A 19,476-nucleotide genomic window follows, 5' to 3' on the forward strand; every position below is an offset into this window, starting at 1 on the left:
TTGAATAATGCAAACATCTCTTTCTGTTGTTCCTTCCTGTTGAGTTTCCCGCGCCTTAGAGATCTACTTTACCAGAAAATGAGAAACTCTTTGCCCAGGGAAGCACCAGAGCCATGAAGTCAGATTACTGTAAAGGTTTCATGGCTGAGTCAGCGGGAGGGCAGCTGGTGATCACTTCCTGTCTTACCCAGAGGAAGGAGCTGCCCCGGAAAGGGACATTGACACCAGACAAACTTTAGATGGTTCCTTTACCTCTCTAGGGGCGAATAAGGCTCTCTGCATGGAAGGTTCTGCTATCTGGATGGGGACAATCTAGCCCCCTGGACCAGGAAGGAAAGTCATTCATTTATTCATTCATTCATCAGTCCTCCCTCTTCTTAGAGTGGAGTGAGGAGGGCTTTGTGGGAAATGTAGGCAGGAAACTTTCAATATGACTACAGATGTGTACTTAATGTTGCTGTTTTTTTTTTTTTTTTTTTGGTTTGGAAATCTTAATTACTCTGAATGAAAAATACTCAGTAATGTCCACAGTTTTTGTTGTGGTTACTATTCTGCGAACATGCTTTTAGGAAAAACACAGTGCAGGGGCCTGGCCTTTGCTGATGAGGCAATTCTGGGTCCCTGTGTTCACTCTTTGTTTTTTTTCTTTCAAATAACACTCATCCGGCATTATGTATTAGGGCTTTGAACGGGTGCTGTGGGGCTCAAATGATAAATGATAAATAGTCCCTGTCCTTAAGAATCTCTGTTTAATGCCTTGTAGAAAGGCCAGCACATATACAGAAGGAAAATGCTAAATGGAATGCAATTAATCTTCAAATGATCTAATTAAAGAATCAGAATGAGTAGTCCTACCACTTTTTTTTTTATTGTGATAAAACATACATAATAGAAATTTACCTTCTTACCCATTTTTTAGTGGCTTTGAGTACATTTGCACTGTTGTGCCGCCCTCATTCCCATCCATCTCCAGGACTTTTTCATCTTCCCAAACTGAAACTCTGCTTTATTCAACACTAAATCCCCACGCCCCTCTCTCCCTCAGCCCCTGGTAGCCACTGGTCTACTCTCTGTCTCTATGAATTTAATGCCTCTAGGGACCTCATATAAGTGGAATCCTACAGCATTTGTCGTTTTGTGTCTGGTTTATCCATTACCTTTTTAATCGAAGGAAATACGACTTACTGAAGAGAAAATGTCCACCCTGTCATTGACTGACTCATCACTTGGCTTGGCCCAGAGTAAGACGGTTAACTTTCCATTATGGGCTCAGCTCTACAATAACACGACCATTTTAGTATCTTTTCTTGAAGACTCCATCACAATGTTGTGATATTAGTTAAATCAAGTTGATTGACATGATTATAGCCTTAAGAGGTTGCCACTGCCTGAAAACATGTCCTAGCCTCCCTTCTCAGGGGGTGGTGGGGTGAAGTTAGCAGCTTGCAGGTGGATAGCGTGTGGTGGCTCTGTGGAAAGACCTGCTGGCTTCCACAGGTTGCATGTCTCACAATGCTTCACATGTGAGCACATAGCAAGCCCTGTAAGTCTCTCAGCTCAGATGCCTGCCAGAAGCCCAGGCCCTGGGGACTCCTCTCCAGACATGTGCTCTGAACCGGACTGTCTAAAATCTTTCCTCTGGAAACAATCAGGCACTCGTCAAAGGGTCAATATCTCACCGACTGCTTCTGAGCACATGTTACATTTGAGATCTGCCCTATGTTGGGAGCTGAAACATTTTGGCTTGTCTCACTGGAGTTAGGGAAAGGCCTGAAGTCATGAGGATGGCTGGTTCAGGTTTCCCACTGTGTTTCTGGGGCACCTAGATAGTCAGCAGCCTGAATTTTATACCTTACAGCAAGTCTGGTCTATTGAGTAGGAGTCAACATGGCAGCTTCATGCCATGAACAAGGGGCTCAGTTTCTTGGGGTTCACTTCTTTATTCCACCAGGATATAAGCTCTACAAGGGCTGATCTGATCAGTCCTGGATCTTCAGTGCCTACAAAAGAGCCTGGAACAAAATGTGAATATCTCCTACAAACTGGAGGAGATATCCATTGTCAGGATATTTAGTCAATCAACATACTGAAAATTATGTTGCTAGAAACCAGAAAATGATACCACTATTAAATGCATCCATGCAAGCTACTTAATCAAGAAATATCCCCAACTACCTAGTTCTTTAAGAAACTAGAATGGGGGAAGCCTGGGTGGCTCAGTTGGATAAGCATCTGCCTTTGGCTTGCATGATTCCAGGGTCCTGGGATGGAGCCCCATGTCAGATTCCCTGCTCAGCAGGGAGTCTGCTTCTCCCTCACCCTCTGTAGCTCCCCCCCTACTTCTGTGGTCTCACTCTTTCTCACTTAAATAAATAAGTAAAATCTTTTAAAAATATTTAAAATTTTTTTTAAAAACTAGAAAGGTGGGCAGCCTGAGTAGCTCAGCTGTTTAGCGCTGCCTTCAGCCCAAGGCGTGATTCTGGAGACCCGGGATCCAGTCCCATGTTGGGCTCCCTGCATGGAGCCTGCTTCTCCCTCTGCCTGTGTCTCTGTCTCTCTCTCTCTGTGTGTGTCTCTGTGTCTCTCATGAATAAATAAAAAAAATCTTAAAAAAAAACTAGAAAGGAAAAATAAATGTTTTTCTTCTTTTAAAAAAATTAGTTGTTTTCTCCTAAAATAACATCACTTTGTTCTTAACAAATGTTGTGGAGTCTTCTGGATGTATCAGTGAAACACTTAGCATTGAAAGAGGAAATTAACTACGTGAATTTTCAGGATATTTGTTATCTATTGGTTCTCTAATATGGTTAAATGTTAATATTGTCTCTGAGAATGTGATGCTGCGCTTGTGAAGCAATTGTTATAACAGGGCCTCTGTGTAACATTTTCTTGAGTAGGATTTTATTAAAAAAAACACACACACGCACAACAACAATAACAAAACCCCTAATAAGCTGAGGTCTTGGAAAACATTAGAAAATAGACTCTCTACAGGCTTACCACATAAGCATGCTGTTTCATTCCCCAACGGACTCTGATTGGTTTTGAGTGGGCAGTTCTTCCTTTGTCTCTGGGGCTTGGGCCTCACTTCTGTTTTCTGACCACCAGCCAGCCATGCTGTCTTCATGGAAGTCACGCAGTGGAAGGTGACGTGATTCTCCATGACTCCTCTGGGGCCTTGCACAGATGTGAAGTCCATCACCAGCGCACTGCTCTCAGAGAGGGTGCAGGGAAGCCGTGCGGTCCGCCAGAGCAGGGGCTTATGAACAGAGCAGGGGTTGATACTTCCTGTCTGGATGCCCACAAATGTCATCAAGGAATCCTCGCAGTTCTTCTTTCTTCTTTCCTTTTATTTGTATGGTTATCAGTGCACGTTGCTTTTGTACTTGCAGGGACCATGTCTGGACAAATAAGCCAAAGACTAAGCCTATAATTGAAGCAGCATTCCATGTTCCTCAAAGATGTTGGCTTTCCAGCTCCCCACAGCTCAGTACAAGGCCCCGCCCTGGACAACAGATCTTTCTGGGCCACCCGTCATGCTGGGGATAAGACATCTTCAAAAATGTAGAATATTTTTGGAGCTCTGATCCTGACCGCCACATCCCCAGTCCCTTTTGGACTAGACAGCCACCTCCTCAGATTCTTGGGGCCTCATCACACCCCTTCACCTGTGACTAGACAAGGACTAAGGGATCGGGGCAGTGTGGGAAGGGGTTGTCAAGAAGGCTGTCACTGACCAGGCCCCACAGCCTCCTGGAGGCAGACTGGCTGGAAGCGCAGTGCTTTCTGTGTCAGCCGATGCAGAGCAGGTGCTGAGGCAGGTGATGGGAAGGGAACCTGAGATCAGAGCCTTCCCTGGAGTAATGATTCCTGATGACACTGCTGATGTACTGCTGGCTGTGGCAGCCTGTCTGGGAGGTCATCCCCACCCTCAGGTCATCCTTCGTGTAGAGAAAGATCACTGGGAGGTGTTGCACGGTTGGGGTGCTACCTGCACTGACCACTTTTGTTTGTCCACTTGGCTTGGGTCCCTGGACCCCACTTTGAGCAGGTGACTGGCTGACATCACAGAACACTGAGTACATAGGATGGTTTGGGAGTACTTCAGCATGGTGGCAAGGGAGGGTACTTCGAAAGCGAATGGCCTTGGTGCCCTGGCCCTCCCCTCTATTCTTTGAAATCTAACGGCATTCTAGCACTTCCTTTTGCTTGTTGCATTACTTAGGGGAACGGTAGCAGCAGTAGCAAATAAAGCCTCCAGCACCAGAGCCTTAACACTGATGGTTACGTCCTGTTCAGGTTCATGGGTGACCATCCTCAGGTGATGATGCAGGAACCCAGGCTCCTTCCAGCTTGTGGCTCTGCGGTCTCCTAGGCCCTTGAAGATCTCTGCACTGAAGGTGAGAGAAAGTTAAGCTTACATTAGCCTGAAGTGACACATTCCATTGACTGGAGAACAGGGAGAGGTAATCCCAGTGAGAATTCTGTGCTATGGCCGGGACGGTGCCAGTGTTGATGGACAGTTAGTTTCCCTGTCACAGTAGTGGGATAAACTTCCAAAGCTTCAATTTCCTCATCTGTAAACAGAAATTGAACCTACATCTGAGAGTCACCATGAGGACAAGTGCTAACATACGTGATGTGGCTAAGCTGGAGCCTGACGTGGACAGGGCCCTCCACCTGGGGCTGCAATTACAGCCAGTGGGAGAGGGCCTGTCTCATCTGCTGGAGCCAGGGTGGTTCAGGCTCACGTGTGCCCCAACTACTGCAAGGGCTCCCTGTCTATCCTGTGCTTCTGTGCAAAGAGGTTTCATACATAAGACGGTTATGCAATATGCATTCTGTATCATGATTATTATGTAAATGTGAGTCTATGTCATAATGATTATTAGGTAATATGTATTAGGTATTGTGATCATTTTGTAAGTGCCAGTGAATGGCTTACTCTAACATATGTCCCATGGACTAATATTCCTGGGGCATTGGCATAAGCTTTGGAATATTTTCCCATTGTTTGCTACCTCTCAAAAGACTTTTGTTTATCAAAGCAATATAGATCACTGCAAAAATTGCCAACACACAGACAGCTAGAAAGTGGAGCTTAAAAGTCTCCTTCCCACACTTAGTGCCTCTTCTCCTACCATTGTTGGGTAAGCAACCATCGTTAACACTTTCGGCAAATCCTTCCAGAAATACTCTGTGTTTATATGCAAGTATATTTAAATCCTCTCTTTTTACACAAAAGCAAATCATGCTAAAATGTTATTCCGCAACTCCTTTTTCTGCTTCCTTGTCTGCTCTACTCGCTGCTTTTAACAGCCACACAGTATTCCATCATGGCCTGAGCCCCAGTTTATTTTATTTAACCAGAGGCAAGAGCTTTATTTGTCAGTAAAAAGGCATCAAACTCTCCTTTTGTCCATGTGAGTTGATGGCTAACTCCCCAAGCTGACCTCCCCAGCAAATTGCAGGTGCCCCCTGAAATCACAATCCCATATGGGTGCCTCTGGGATTCACGTGCCTCCTACCAGGGCATCCCTCAACATCCCAGGACTTGAACAAGTGTAGTTTAAAAGCTCCTGCTTATTCTCTCAGGGATGAAGTCACAGGGGTGGGGGGAGGAGTGTGGGATGGGGGGCGGGGTGAAATAAACTGTCAGAAGTCTGCAGGAACTCCTTCCCTGTGCCTGTAACCTCAAGCTGGCTCAAAATAGCAAAGCAATCTTTATTGTCTCCTCCAGGGCACTGGGCACACTTGGTTCAACCTTCAGAGATCTGGGCCCAGAGAAAGGTAGATCAGAAAAGGAATCCTCTTCTGCTGCTCCATTCATTTGGATTAAGACTTTTTAATGTAGTGAGGAAACCAGGAGGTTCTTGCAACCGTGCTCAAGTCCCAGATGGGCGATAGTGGTTCTGCGTTCAATGATTATGCACCATGTCACTCATCCACATCACAGGAACCCATCTGACTTCGGCCCTAGGATATTGTTTTCACACATCCATGTGCCACCTTCTGATTTCCTTTTTCCCATCTTTGCATACAGCCTTTACTAATTTATTTAACATTTATATACCGAACAATTTCACTTCTAAACCTACAAACCATTTTAGGTCTGTCTTAATCCTGAGCAATGTCTCAGAGTTGGGTTGGGTATGTGTTCAGTTATATTTTTTTGAATAAACACATCATGATAAATCAACTCTTTAAAAAATCGCTCTTCATACCTCAGTGCCACACCAAGCTTTGGCAATTGCTGCCCAAGGAACTCCCACATCTCTTTAAAGGAGATGTATCTCTTTGAACAATTTAAGAGGAGACCATTCCGAGATCTTTGAATCACGTAGGATTTGCACAATAAGAAGACAATGTCCATTTATTCTCCTGCATCAGCACAGCATGGTATTTTTGGCCACAGTGATCCTCATGGAATATTTTTTGCTTTTTCTGGAAAGCGAATAAATGACTCCCTTCCCAATTACCACTGAGGATAAGTAGTAAAGAGTGAGGGAGCGCCCAGGGACTCCAGCTCTAGCAGATGTAGACATCTTTTTATTGCTTTGCATGCACTGGGCCAGGCTCACATTAGTTCTATTTTTAGATTTTCGGATTGACTTGGTGAATCTGGCCTCCTTTTCAACAGATCATATTAATGAACTGCAGATGGTCCATAATTGATTCCTCTCGATCACGATTTATTTTGCATGCAGGCAAATGTCCTTAATGTCTCCTCGGGGAATAGTCACCTAGTTTCTAAAGCCCCTGCTCTGTCTGGGAACAGGTTTTCTCTTTGGTTTCAACATCAGAGGAGAGACTATTCTAGATGGATTCAGTGAAGCGCTTGGATGTATGCTTGGCATCCCTGGGAATTTGTAGGGAGTTTGGAATCCTGGCAGTTAGTTTTGCATTCAGTTACATGAGATGCTGATCCCTATCAGCTTGGTGGATGAGGCAGGGGCTGCGTTACTGGATGACATTCAGGAACATTTCCCCTACCTACTAACATACTTGTGAGCTCCAGTATTCTAGCAGTCTGCCCAAATCATTCCTCTCCTCCCCTGGCCACACCTTGAAGTATCAATGTAGGTCTAGGTCTCCAAAGGCATTTTTTATTTTGGGTTCAACAGACTTTTCCTTAAGAGGCTCTCATTTTCCCCTTTGGCTCCATGTGAGATCTCACTTGGGGTGACCAAGCACCGGCAGGGCGTCTGGGTGTTCGCAAGAGTTTGCGCACATGACAGCGCAAGATGCTGTCCAACCCCACTGAGAGGAGCCACAGATGGTGCTGACAGGACTGCTGCTGGCTCAGGCTGGGCGTTTACTCAACTGAAACAGAGAACCAAGAGGAGTGATGGAAAGAGAAGACAAAGTTTCATCCATGTTCATGCTCCAAACAAACATCTATCGATTTCCTGGTGAGTCACTAACTCAAGTTGGGTAACTAAATCTCACTAATCAGACAGCTGGATTTATCCCTGTAATATCCCGCTTGGTGCTTTACCCAGGATGCCCATTTTTCATCTGGAGGAAGGGTCTCACTGTCACCCAGGAGGCATGTGGTCACATCCATTCTGCATCGGATGCTTTGTACCAAGAGACAATTTACATGTTCATCTGGATAAACACATAATTTGAAAGCTGAAGCTTCTGTATAAACATCATAACTTCATTTTCAGGTCAGACAACTTTTGCTCTATTATTATCTGCCCTTTGGATTATTTGAGCTCCTATTCACCATAGAAATCACAGAGAGTTACCTTTCTTATATTAAGCTATAACTGACATCTTACCTTATTTTAGTTTCAGGTGTACAGCATAATGATTCAATATTTGTATGTATTGTGAAATGATCACCACAAAAAAACCTCATTCACATCTGTCACCACCCATAATTACAGAATTTTTTTTCTTGTGATGAGAACATTTAAGATTTACTCTCTTAACAACTTCCAAATATGAAGTACAGTGTAGTACTGTAGGCTGTACATGACACCCCATGGACTTATAATAATTTTAACTTTTGGAATTGAGAACTCATGTTGTCCAAATATGTTCTGGGACAGCCTTCAAAAGGGCCAAACCTCAGCTGTCCTACAGTTGACTTGATCTTTTAGAACATCTCCAAGCTGATGGGTTGGACAAAGCACATCAGTAATGAATCTTGTTGGCTTTGAGATGGACAGCAGCTCATACTTGTCTTTCCAGATGTTGCTCTGGTCTGTGGACAGTTCAGTCTGCTCTCTTCGGGAGGATGCACATGGTGTGAGTGGAAGGCTCTGCCATTCTCCCCAGTTCTTCCTTGTGGCTTCCAAGCCTACTTCTGATGGCCTTGATTATGACAGAGTCTATTATCTAAGGAAATGCAGGGTTCTAGCAAAAAGTGAATAGTTACTTTCATTCGTCCTGAATTGAATTATCAAGGTGCCTGACAGTTGTGTGTTACAAGACTTTTGGACAGGTGGCCATCAGAAAGCATTGTTTGCTTAGCTTAATTCTCTTTAGGCACCAACATCTCTGAAATCCAGCAACAAGACTCTGGGAAGTCACTTGACTCCCATTGTCACCTCTAATGGGCAACATTTAATGGACTAACATTTTGTGGTTTGGTATAGTTAGGAAATTTCCGATCTCTGCTGATAAAGGAGTTTATTATTTTTCTAGCACATAATTCTGAGGGATTACTGGCTTGAGAATTTTAATTGACCTCAGTAGATCCCAGTTAGGAGGAAGACGGGGTGATTGTGGAGTGGAGTTTGATCACAGATTTATAAATACTGAATGATAGGCTCAATGCCTATCATTTATCCTTCAATGATTTTTTTTAAAAGACTCTATTTATTTATTTGAGAGAGAGTGCGTGAATGCACAAGCAGGGGGAGGGGCAGAGGGAGAGAGAGAAGCAAACTCCTTGCTGAGCAGGGAGCCTGATGTGGGGCTCGATCCCAGGACTCTGAAATCATGACCTGAGCTGAAGACAGATGCTTTTTTTTTTTTTTTTTTTTTGAAGACAGATGCTTAACCGACTGAGCCACTTCTATCCTTCAAAGCTTTTTTAAAGTTCACAATTGGCTAGCATTTATTTGAAATAAATCCCTCATCCTTCTTTCTGAAAAAGCCTGTCTTGGGCACCTGTGCTTCCTTCAATTTGCTCTTGGAATTAAATGGGGAGAAGACTTAACTGGAGAAGACTAAGTGGAGCTTTTCATGCACATTACCTTTTGACTAAAGAATGTCTCATACTGACCCAGGGCCTCCACACCCCCAGAGAAATTTGCTGTTTTGGCAGGTCATTCGTCTTTGTCATTCAGAGGATAAAGATGCTGAAGAAGAAAGGAGCAAAATGCCTGATGCCTCAGGATTTGTGGACTCTTCCATGTGAAGCCTGGAAGGGGCTTTGCAGATTAGGATCAGCATTTAGAGTGACCTCACCACGTATGTATGTGGAATTAGGACGAAGGTGTGTAGGATGCTGAATTAACTGGACCAAGGTTAAAAATCCCAGCGTGGCCTCTTACAAACTGCTTGACTCTGGGAAAATTCCTTATACCTTCCAATCCTTAGGTCCTTCATCTGAAAAATGGGATGCTACCACGCCTGTCTCATGGAGCTGCTGTTAGCTAAAATGAAACAAAGGAGGAAAAAGCCCTTTGCACAGTCTGGAGCATTACCAGAGTCCTGGAATATTTCCAGCAAATGTTGGTTCATGTCCTCTTCACATGCAAAGGGAAAGCGACTTGTCACAAAAGCCAGGTCCCCTTGAGCAGGCCTACAGGGCAAGCTTTGTTTGGGTTGAGGCTGCCAGGACTCAAACGGCACCCTGACTCTGAAAATGATTATTCAGAGTGCTGCATTTTTGCCTCTGTGAAGCCAATATCCTGACTATGTTGGTGTTAGGAGCCTAACCTGTGATTTCGCTTTCTTGTGGTTGGGAGATGGACTGGACGGTCCCTGACAGGCCCATGGGGAGCTGTCCAAACAAAGTTGAGAGAGTGGACTGTGATCCATGGGCAGTATCTCTGTGCTCCTGTGCCAACAGCAGTAATGATCGATCAGTCAATCAGCAAACCAAAAAATAAAATCATGGATGTTTTCTACATGCCGGACACTGTGGTAAGTGATTTCCATTCTGATTCCACAGCAGGACCTCTGCAGAAATACCAGGACTCACACATTCATTCCTACAGCAGCCCTAGGAGTTCTGTGCTGTTTTCATCCCTGCCTCACAGATGAGGAAACAGTCATAGAGAAAGCACTTAATGGTTTACAAAGCATTTGAATATAGCATATACTTTTTTGAGTACCAAGCCGTACATAACAGTAGTCAGAAATATGGACAATATAGAATTAAAGAAGAAAACTCAGTCACTCTTCATCCTATTACTCGGGGAAGTTGCTACACAGATGTTTTTTGGATGGTTAACAGGGATGGAGGTAAGGGTGATGAGGATACATTTTGTAGACACAGAAACGAGGGCTTAAAGACAGTGGCCCATAGTCTGTAGCAGAGCCAGGCCTCACTCACATTTTCCTGCATTTCTCTACCTCTTTAATTAGCCAGAGATTTTTTGGAGGTCTAAATCTCTGTTGGATTTGCCAGTTCCCCTTCTGCCTTGGAGAAGGCCCCAAAGGATTCTTTGCAGGTGACTGGAACCGAGGTGGGTTGATCTGTGAGGGTACTTCTGTCACTCTCAGGTTTCTAACCTGTGAGCTTCAGGTCCCTGGAGGAAGGGGTCCGCCAGAGTCATTGCAGGGACTTGAGGTACCTGTGCTGGCCAAACCTGCAGAGGCTAACTATTGCCTCCCACTCGTGTGAGCTATTATTTGTCAAATTATATGTAGATGATTATGGTTAATAAAATATATATTTGCTTGTAAGCATACCTGAGTTATTTTTAAAAAATATTTGATTTACTTATTTGAGAGAGAGAGAGAGAGAGAGAGAGAGAGAAAAGCATGAGCAGGGGGAGGGGCAGGGGAAGAGGAAGAAGCAGATTTCTCACTGAGCAGGGAGCCTGACATGGGGCTCAGTCCCAGGACTCTGGGATCATGACCTGAGCCTAAGGCAGATGTTTAACCCACTGAGCCACCCGGCTGTCCTGGGATACCTGAATTCTTTATGAGCTTTTGTCATTATGTATTTTCTTAATCAAGAAATATTAGGGGCACCTGGGTGGCTCCGTGGTTGAGTGTTCAGCTTTTGGTTCAGGTCGTGATCCCTGGCACGTGATTTGGGCTCCTGGCAGGGAAACTGCTTCTCCCTCTGCCTATGTCTCTGTGTCTCTCTCTGTGTCTCTCATGAATAAATGGATAAAAATCTTAAAAAAAAATTAAACACACAACCATTATCATGTGAGAGTCTGCCATATTTTGGGGGTTTACAAAGCCATGTACAAAGGGGTTCCCATATAGAGATATAGTAGCTGTTAATACAGAGGAGAACCAAGGTCAATATGGTGACAAACCATTGAAACCCCAGGCCCAGCAAGGCAGACGTCTGCATCCTGCATGGGGGAGCCCAGCAAGAGGACAGCAGGAATTAGGAGAGACTTCTATGTAATGAGGTCTGGGAAAAGCTCACTCATTTGTGGGGTTTGTGGCATCATGTTTATGAAACACCCACTTGATTTGGTGATTTTTTTTTATTTTAAAGATTTTATTTATTTATTCATGAGAGACACCGAGAGAGAGAGAGAGAGAGAGAGAGAGACAGGCAGAGGGAGAAGCAGGCTCCATGCAAGGATCCCGACGTGGGACTTGATCCTGGGTCTCCAGGATCAGGCCCTGGGCCAAAGGCAGGCGCTAAGCCGCTAAGCCACCGGGGCTGCCCGATTTGGTGATTTTTAAAATGAGCTTTTAGGTGCACCTGGGTGGCTCAGTTGGTTAAGTATCTGCCTTTGGCTCAGGTCATGATCTCAGGGATCATGGCCTGGGATCGAGGCCCATGTCAGGCTCCCTGCTTAGTGAAGAGTCTGCTTCTCCCTCTCCCTCTGCCCCGTTCCACTTTCTTGGTCTCAAACAAATTTTTAAAAATCTTTTAAAAAGATTTTTTAAAAAATGAGATTTTATCTAAACTCATTTTCATGCCATGTGAACCCAGTCTGTTGGGACAGCTAATCCAATAGAAATGGAGATGCTGACTTACTTTGTGCCTCTGACCTTTCAGAGGGAAAAAATGGTATTATCTACTGTGATGGTGGGAAGCAGCCCCCCATGTCCTTTCTCAAGGCAAGGAAAGATGCCACCAAGTTGCTTGTCCCACACTGCTACATGTCTCCTGGTGGGGTGGAGCCTCTCAGCACCCTCTGGCCTGTCACCTGGGGCCCTTCCCTTCTGTCATATAGTTGCAGGTTCCATGCCTATTTCCTCTGCCAGATTTTAGGCTTTGTACATGCAGGCTGTGTCTGCTGAGCCTTCTTTCCTGGGTCCAGCACAAGATATATTCAAAAATATTTGTTGAGTGAATAAATCAGTGAATGGATGAGTATATGAATAGTTAAGTATGACTTTGACTTGACAAGTTAGAGATTGAAAAAGTTTTAAGGAGATTTTAAAGTCTGGATCACTATTTATTAAATGTGCCTATTCAGTTTTTTTTCCTTTTTACTGCCCATATGGATTTATAGAAGCTCAGAGTGTTAAATGAAAAATCCTATTTCCACCCCCGCCTTGATTATAGAAACAACACATGCTCATTGTAAAAAAATTTAATTAACGAGGTGAAGAAAAGGCTGACTGTCCTTATCACCACACCTCCATGTCTCTGTGAGCACACCTACCTCTCCAGAGCACCCTGGGTGTACTCGGCAAGGTTTCCTCAGAGCCCCCAGACCCTTTCTCTGCCATGCTCTGTGCCCAGGAGACTGACCTATCATGGCAGATAGCAGGCTTCTATGCACACCCTACTCCCCTTCCTGTTATGGTGGGGAAGGCACTGGCCAGAACGAAGCCTGTGGCAGGAACAGAAGTCAGTACACTGCTCCTTCGCCATGACCTCCCAGAGGTCAACTGTCCTGCCTGACCTCTGGCCCCTCCTGCATGGCTCCAGTCCTAGCCAGGACCAGGACACACTATCTCCTCCTTGTTCTTCATGCTCATGGGGTCATGATGGCTTCCCACCATTGCTGGTCTCGGTATCACCATCCCTCTTGCTGGGGGATACCCCTGCTGTCCACAGCTCTTGAATTGGTCCCTTCACAAAAGCTCCTTTGTAGGAACCATATGGGATGGAGTCTGCTTCTGGCCCGATTAAAACCATACATACCTGTATGTACATACATGGCGTGTTGTACCATACTTTCTAGCCGGTTACCAGCTTTTATTTTTATTTTTTATTTGTTTAATTAATTTTTTTTTGGAGTTCGATTTGCCAGCATATAGCGTAACAGCCAGTGCTCATCCCGTCAAGTGCCCCCCTCAGTGCCTGTCACCCAGTCACCCCGTCCCCCCGCCCACCTCCCCTTCTACTACCTTCCACTTCGTTTCCCAGAGTTAGGAGTCTCTCATGTTCTGTCTCCCTCTCTGATATTTCCCACTCATTTTCTCTCCTTTCCCCTTTATTCCCTTTCACTATTTTTTATATTCCCCGAATGAATGAGACCATATAATGTTTGTCCTTCTCCAATTGACTTACTCCACTCAGCATAATACCCTCCAGTTCCATCCACGTCGAAGCAAATGGTGAGTATTTGTCGTTTCTAATGGCTGAGGAATATTCCATTGTATACATAAACCACATCTTCTTTATCCATTCATCTTTCGATGGACACCGAGGCTCCTTCCACAGTTTGGCTATTGTGGACATTGCTGCTAGAAACATCGGGGTGCAGGTGTCCCGGCGTTTCACTGCATCTGTATCTTTGGGGTAAATCCCCAACAGTGCAATTGCTGGGTTATAGGGCAGGTTTATTTTTAACTCTTTGAGGAACCTCCACACAGTTTTCCAGAGTGGCTGCACCAGTTCAGATTCCCACCAACAGTGCAAGAGGGTTCCCCTTTCTCCACATCCTCCCAACATTTGTTGTTTCCTGTCTTGTTAATTTTCCCCATTCTCACTGGTGTGAGGTGGTATCTCATTGAGGTTTTGATTTGTATTTCCCTGATGGCAAGTGATGCAGAGCATTTTCTCATGTGCTTGTTGGCCATGGTGTATGTCTTCCTCTGTAAAATTTCTGTTCATGTGATCTGCCCATTTCATGATGGATTGTTTGTTTCTTTGCTGTTGAGTTTAATAGGTTCTTTATAGATCTTGGATACTAGCCCTTTATCTGATAGATCATTTGCATATATCTTCTCCCATTCTGTAGGTTGTCTTTTAGTTTTGTTGACTGTATCCTTTGCTGTGCAAAAGCTTCTTATCTTGATGAAGTCCCAATAGTTCATTTTTGCTTTTGTTTCCCTTGCTTTCATAGATGTATCTTGCAAGAAGTTGCTGTGACCAAGTTCAAAAAGGGTGTTGTCTGTGTTATCCTCTAGGATTTTGATGGAATCTTGTCTCACATTTAGATATTTCATCCATTTTGAGTTTATCTTTGTGTCTGGTGTAAGAGAATGGTCTAGTTTCATTCTTCTGCATGTGGATGTCCAATTTTCCCAGCACCATTTATTGAAGAGACTGTCTTTCTTTCCAGTGGATAGTCTTTCCTGCTTTGTCGAATATTAGTTGACCATAGAGTTGAGGGCCCATTTCTGGGTTCTCTATTCTGTTCCATTGATCTATGTGTCTGTTTTTGTGCCTGTACCACACTGTCTTGATGATCACAGCTTTGTAGTACAACCTGAAATCCGGCATTGTGATGTCCCTGGCTCTGGTTTTCTTTTTCAATATTCCCCAGGCTATTCGGGGCCTTTTCTGATTCCACACAAATCTTAATATTATTTGTTCCAACTCTCTGAAGAAAACCCATGGTATTTTGATAGGGATTGCATTAAACGTGTAAATTGCCCTGGGTAGCATTGACATTTTCACAATATTAATTCTTCCAATCCATGAGCATGGAATGTTTTTCTATCTCTTTGTGTCTTCCTCAATGTCTTTCAGAAGTGTTCTGTAGTTTTTAGGGTATAGATCCTTTACCTCTTTGGTTAGGTTTATTCCTAGGTATCTTATGCTTTTGGGTGCAATTGTAAATGGGATTGACTCCTTAATTGGTTACCAGCTTTTAAAATTAACAGTGCTCTGTGATAGGAATCTCTTAATGCCAGTAGATTATGTTCCCTCATTATTCTATTTGTTAGGATTTTCAATAGGATCTAATTAAATCCCACAAATATTTATTGAGTTTCTACCCTGTGTAAGATATAGTCCCTGCCCTTAAGGGGGTGGTGCTATGTGGGCCTTAAGACAAGATAAATTAGTGGAAAATAAGAGGTGTCATAAAGGAGATGCTAGCTAAAAGTCATAAGAATTCAAAGGAGAGAGTGTGGGTCATGCAGAAGGCTTGTTGGAGGAGGCAGTGCTGTGATAAGCTAGGGTGTGTGTGTGTGTGTGTGTGTGTGTGTGTGTGTGAAGACTTAAACCAAAGGGAGCCTGGAAGACACCCCAGGCAGGGAGGGTGGCAAGACCCAAGGCTCAGAGCTGTGAACTTATAAGGTTTTGAGCTGTGAAGAGTCTGGTTCAGCTGAGCAGAATGGAATGTTCTTCCAGGGTACTTTATTCATCTTACCTTTTTTCCTTTTTTAAAAAAGATTTATTTATTTACATTAGAGACAGCACATGTGCAGTGGGGAGGGGCATATATAGAGAGAAACTTAAGCAGACTCTGCAGTCAGCATGGAGCCTGATTCGGGGCTTGATCTCACAACCCTGAGATCAAGAGTCAGACACTTTAGTGACTGCACCACCTTTAAGGTAATTCATCTCACCTTTAAAGGAGTTTTCTGGAGTGGATTTCATTTTTCTTTCTCCCTTCGAGATTATCATCTTCTCGAGACCAGGGACCATCCTTCACATCATTTTATAGACTATATACTTCGAATAAGGTAGGGGTTCCAAGTAAAGGCTTGCTGAGTGAATCTGAACAGATAACCTTATGATGGGAACTGAAATTCCTTGTCAGATCATGATGGGTTGTGACAGCCAGGCTGGGTGGTTTGTGGGAACTACCCTGGACTTGCAATCCTTCTGGTCAGTGTCTTCTCTTTCTTTTCAGAGACTTCTCGCTCTTTTAGGCTTCATTGGAATCATAGATATGAAAATGCTTTCTGGACAGGGACACTATCTTCTGAGAAGATAGGTCCCTATTTCCCATCTATTCTTTCTTCTACATGTAGGTCCGGGGGTAGGAAGCCCTGACTCATGTTCACCAGAGAAACAGATTGCACATGATTCTGCTGATTCAAGCTGATCTTTGGAGTGGAGGGCAAAACGAGAGCTGAATTTGGCTTTTCTACCAATATGAAAAGTCCCAAGAATATCTCTTTTCCTATCCCCTTCTCCTCTGGCCAACTCCAGAAAAGCCAGAGAGCGCCAACTTTTGCCCAAGCACCCCGTTTCTTCCCCTGCTCCTCCACATCCTGCCTCTGTGGCTTGGTGGCTGAAGGTATTGATTGTTGGGCAGGGAACACGACAAAGTTTGGGACATTCGTACAGCCATTGTGTATGCAGTGACGGGTGATGAGGGTGTGCAGCAACCACAGTAACGAAACAGAAGAAGAGATGGCGTGTGTGGGCATGAACATGAACTCTGTCATGCACTGGCTGGTTGTGTGTGACTTGCCTGTGAGGCAGCTCACCCCCTTAGCTGTAGTTTCCATAAGTAAAATGGAGATAAAATGGAGACAGTAATATCTACCCTCACAAAGTTGTGCAAACAAGGGAGGTAAAGGGCAGAGAGAAGCACAAAGCTTTGTGCAGGGACTTTCCGTACTTTATGCTTTTTCTCCCTGCACATTGGTACTTTACCTTTTCTATTCCAAACTCTACTGGGATACAAATGTATATTTTTTTTGGTGAAGGATTATCTAATAATATCATATTCATTTCAAATTCCCTTGGAGGTGTGTAGGACGTTGGATGTAGTTGGGGAGAATTATCCATTGCCTCTTCATCTCCAATCCCTGAAACAAAACAAACAACACAAAACGAGCATCTGGCTTCCATTCTGAAACCAGTTGTTCTGTTAGCTCATCTGTCACAAAATGCACATGACGTAGATAAATGGCCCTCCCGAAGCATGTAATATGCTGCTCGGGGAGGAGAAGTGCTTCGACGAAACCAGTTTGCATCCTGGAGGCTCCGGGTCTTGTAAATATCTAGGAAAACCTGTTGACTGTTGAAAATCCAGAGTCTAAATACTGTTTACTCCGGAATAATTTGTAATTCCTTTCCCAGCTCAAATAACTATAAACTCCTACAAAGTGGTTTATAAACACTCATTAGAGTATTACAAAAGTCCTTTGAGCTCCACGTGATTATCTCCATTTGGCAGTTGAGTAAACTGAGTCACAAAAGTTGAAAGATCTGCTCAAAGTTATGCCAGGAGCAAAGACAGGGCAGGACCAGAGCTCAGACACCCTGGCTCCTGATCTGGTGAGCGGTTCCACAGAATGTGCTGGGGTTGGCCACGTCCAGGCTCCTGACCTCTCAGGGTCCCACAGGGCCACAGCCTTCTGTTAACCCATTGTCCACGACTGGCTGAGGTCCCCTGGCTCCTGAAATACCACCGTCCAGGGGCAAAAGCTCTGCTTTGAAAAAGCCATCAAAACATGTGTCCAACAGCCACCTATGTCCTTCCAGCCATCTCACTGATTCTTGATGCCTGCTTATAAGGGCCCACAGATGGATCAGCAGGTGGAACAGTCAGACATTGGTCTTCTGCTTTTCTGCCTGAAAATAGCCAAGATTTGAGGGGTGTAGTAAACATTTCCTGGTTTTTGGCTGCCCGGCATTTTGATTCCACTTATATTTAGGCTCCACCAACCCAACCACCAGGGTCAACAGAAAATGCTGACTATGCACTCTTCTAGAACCCTGGCACCAGGGTGCGGGCACAGGACCTAAGCCTGGCCAGCTGGCAGTGCTGCTTGGGACTCAAGTGAGTGGGAAGGAGAGCGGGATTTGCCTGGCAGCGGGTGGAGATCCCCGCATTCCATGCCTGTCAGTGGTGGTGCTGTGGGGCCAGCAGGGTGGTCTGGGTCCCAAGGAGGCAGCTCTACCATCAGATTGCTGTTGTCTATGACCTTGGCTGTGGTTAAAACTGTTGTCTTGGGTGCGTTTGGCTTCCTGCTCATTTCTGGAAACCTCTGGATTGTTTGTGAGTTAGCAGTTTTCCTTCCAACAAATTCCTTCCTGAAGTACACCAGAGTCAAGAGTTTTGTTTGTATCTGGCTAGGAATAAGTTGCAGGATGAGAGAGGTATTTTTTTTTTCCTTTCTCCCTCACATTACTGAGAGATGGGTTCTAAGAAACCAGTGAGACAGCAGATAGTAAATGTGCCATGAAACAGAAAAAAAGGCTCAAAAATTTAGGAGCTGGTGTTTGAGGATGATCTGGCTCATTCTTCTCCAACAACACTGAACCCACATCAGTGATGTTGGTTGGCACATTGCTATCACATCACATTGTGAGTGAGAGTTCACTGCCATCAGCATGACCAGTGTCATCACCAGCACCACAGCCCCTGACATTCTAACCATAATGGTGGTGCCTTAGACCAGCTTCAATGTGTACTCATCTCCGGTCTTCCTCTAGACTCCTGTCAGCAGGTTGCCGCCCAACCAGGGTCCTGACACAGCTTGCATGTGGAGTTGGGGAAAGGCTGCCCGCAGCAGGGGAGAGTGGGGAGAAAAGGACACATGTGCCCCAGAGCCCTGCATGCTTTTGCCTTTCCCACTACTGGGGGTATGAGGATGCTGTCCAGGGAGTCTGGAAATCTTAGGAAACAGTGTTTTCACCTATACCAGTGGCAGTGGGCAACATGCCTCTTACAGACTCACAGAAGAAGGTAACAGAATAAAAGATAATATTTGTTGAGTGCTTCTTATGGAGAATCTCATTTGGTCTTCCTACTAACCCTATGAGGAAGGTGCTATTGTTATCTCTAATTTACAGGTAAGATGACTGAGGCACAGAGGTGAGGTGACTTGCCAGGGAGTCTACTACTAGGCTACAGTGAATTGTGTAGGTGCCTGCATGCTACGGGAGGCTTACAAAGTTAACTCTCACAACTCCATGGAAATATTATTTAAAAATACAGATTTCCAGGGTCCACACCCAGGTTTTAATTCAGCAAATCTTGGGAGGGTGAGGGATACAACATGGAGATTGAGCTGCTACCATGCATCCCGAATGATTCTGAAGGAATCCGTCCATGGGCAGGTATTGGGCAGCCATTGGCCCACACAAGAGCATATGTAGCCACTCCCTTTTCCATGTGCTTGGCAGAGGATGCTTCTAGATCATTGTACTCTTTCCTGACTTGGCCCCAGAATCCTTCTCAATGCAGGTAGTGACTCACAATCACAAAGAGATGGCTTCAAGAC

At 44.6% G+C, this 19,476-nt stretch overlaps 1 long non-coding RNA gene across 6 annotated transcripts in view; it reads left to right on the forward strand.

Annotated features, from left to right (window-relative positions):
- The window catches only part of LOC144312107 (uncharacterized), a 38,229-nt gene that overhangs the window by 11,002 nt on the left and 7,751 nt on the right, over positions 1-19,476 (forward strand). For 3 of the 6 annotated variants that reach the window (XR_013377546.1, XR_013377542.1, XR_013377543.1), the window contains exon 3: positions 4,300-4,400. This is a non-coding gene — a long non-coding RNA (uncharacterized LOC144312107). Of the gene's footprint in view, positions 1-4,299; positions 4,401-7,124; positions 7,413-7,502; positions 7,674-19,045; positions 19,115-19,476 lie in introns of all 6 variants that reach the window. The other 3 variants (XR_013377545.1, XR_013377544.1, XR_013377547.1) reach the window with 3 other exon arrangements.

The sequence above is a fragment of the Canis aureus genome, chromosome 4 (genome assembly GCF_053574225.1).
Source record: "Canis aureus isolate CA01 chromosome 4, VMU_Caureus_v.1.0, whole genome shotgun sequence".
Taxonomy (NCBI): domain Eukaryota; kingdom Metazoa; phylum Chordata; class Mammalia; order Carnivora; family Canidae; genus Canis; species Canis aureus.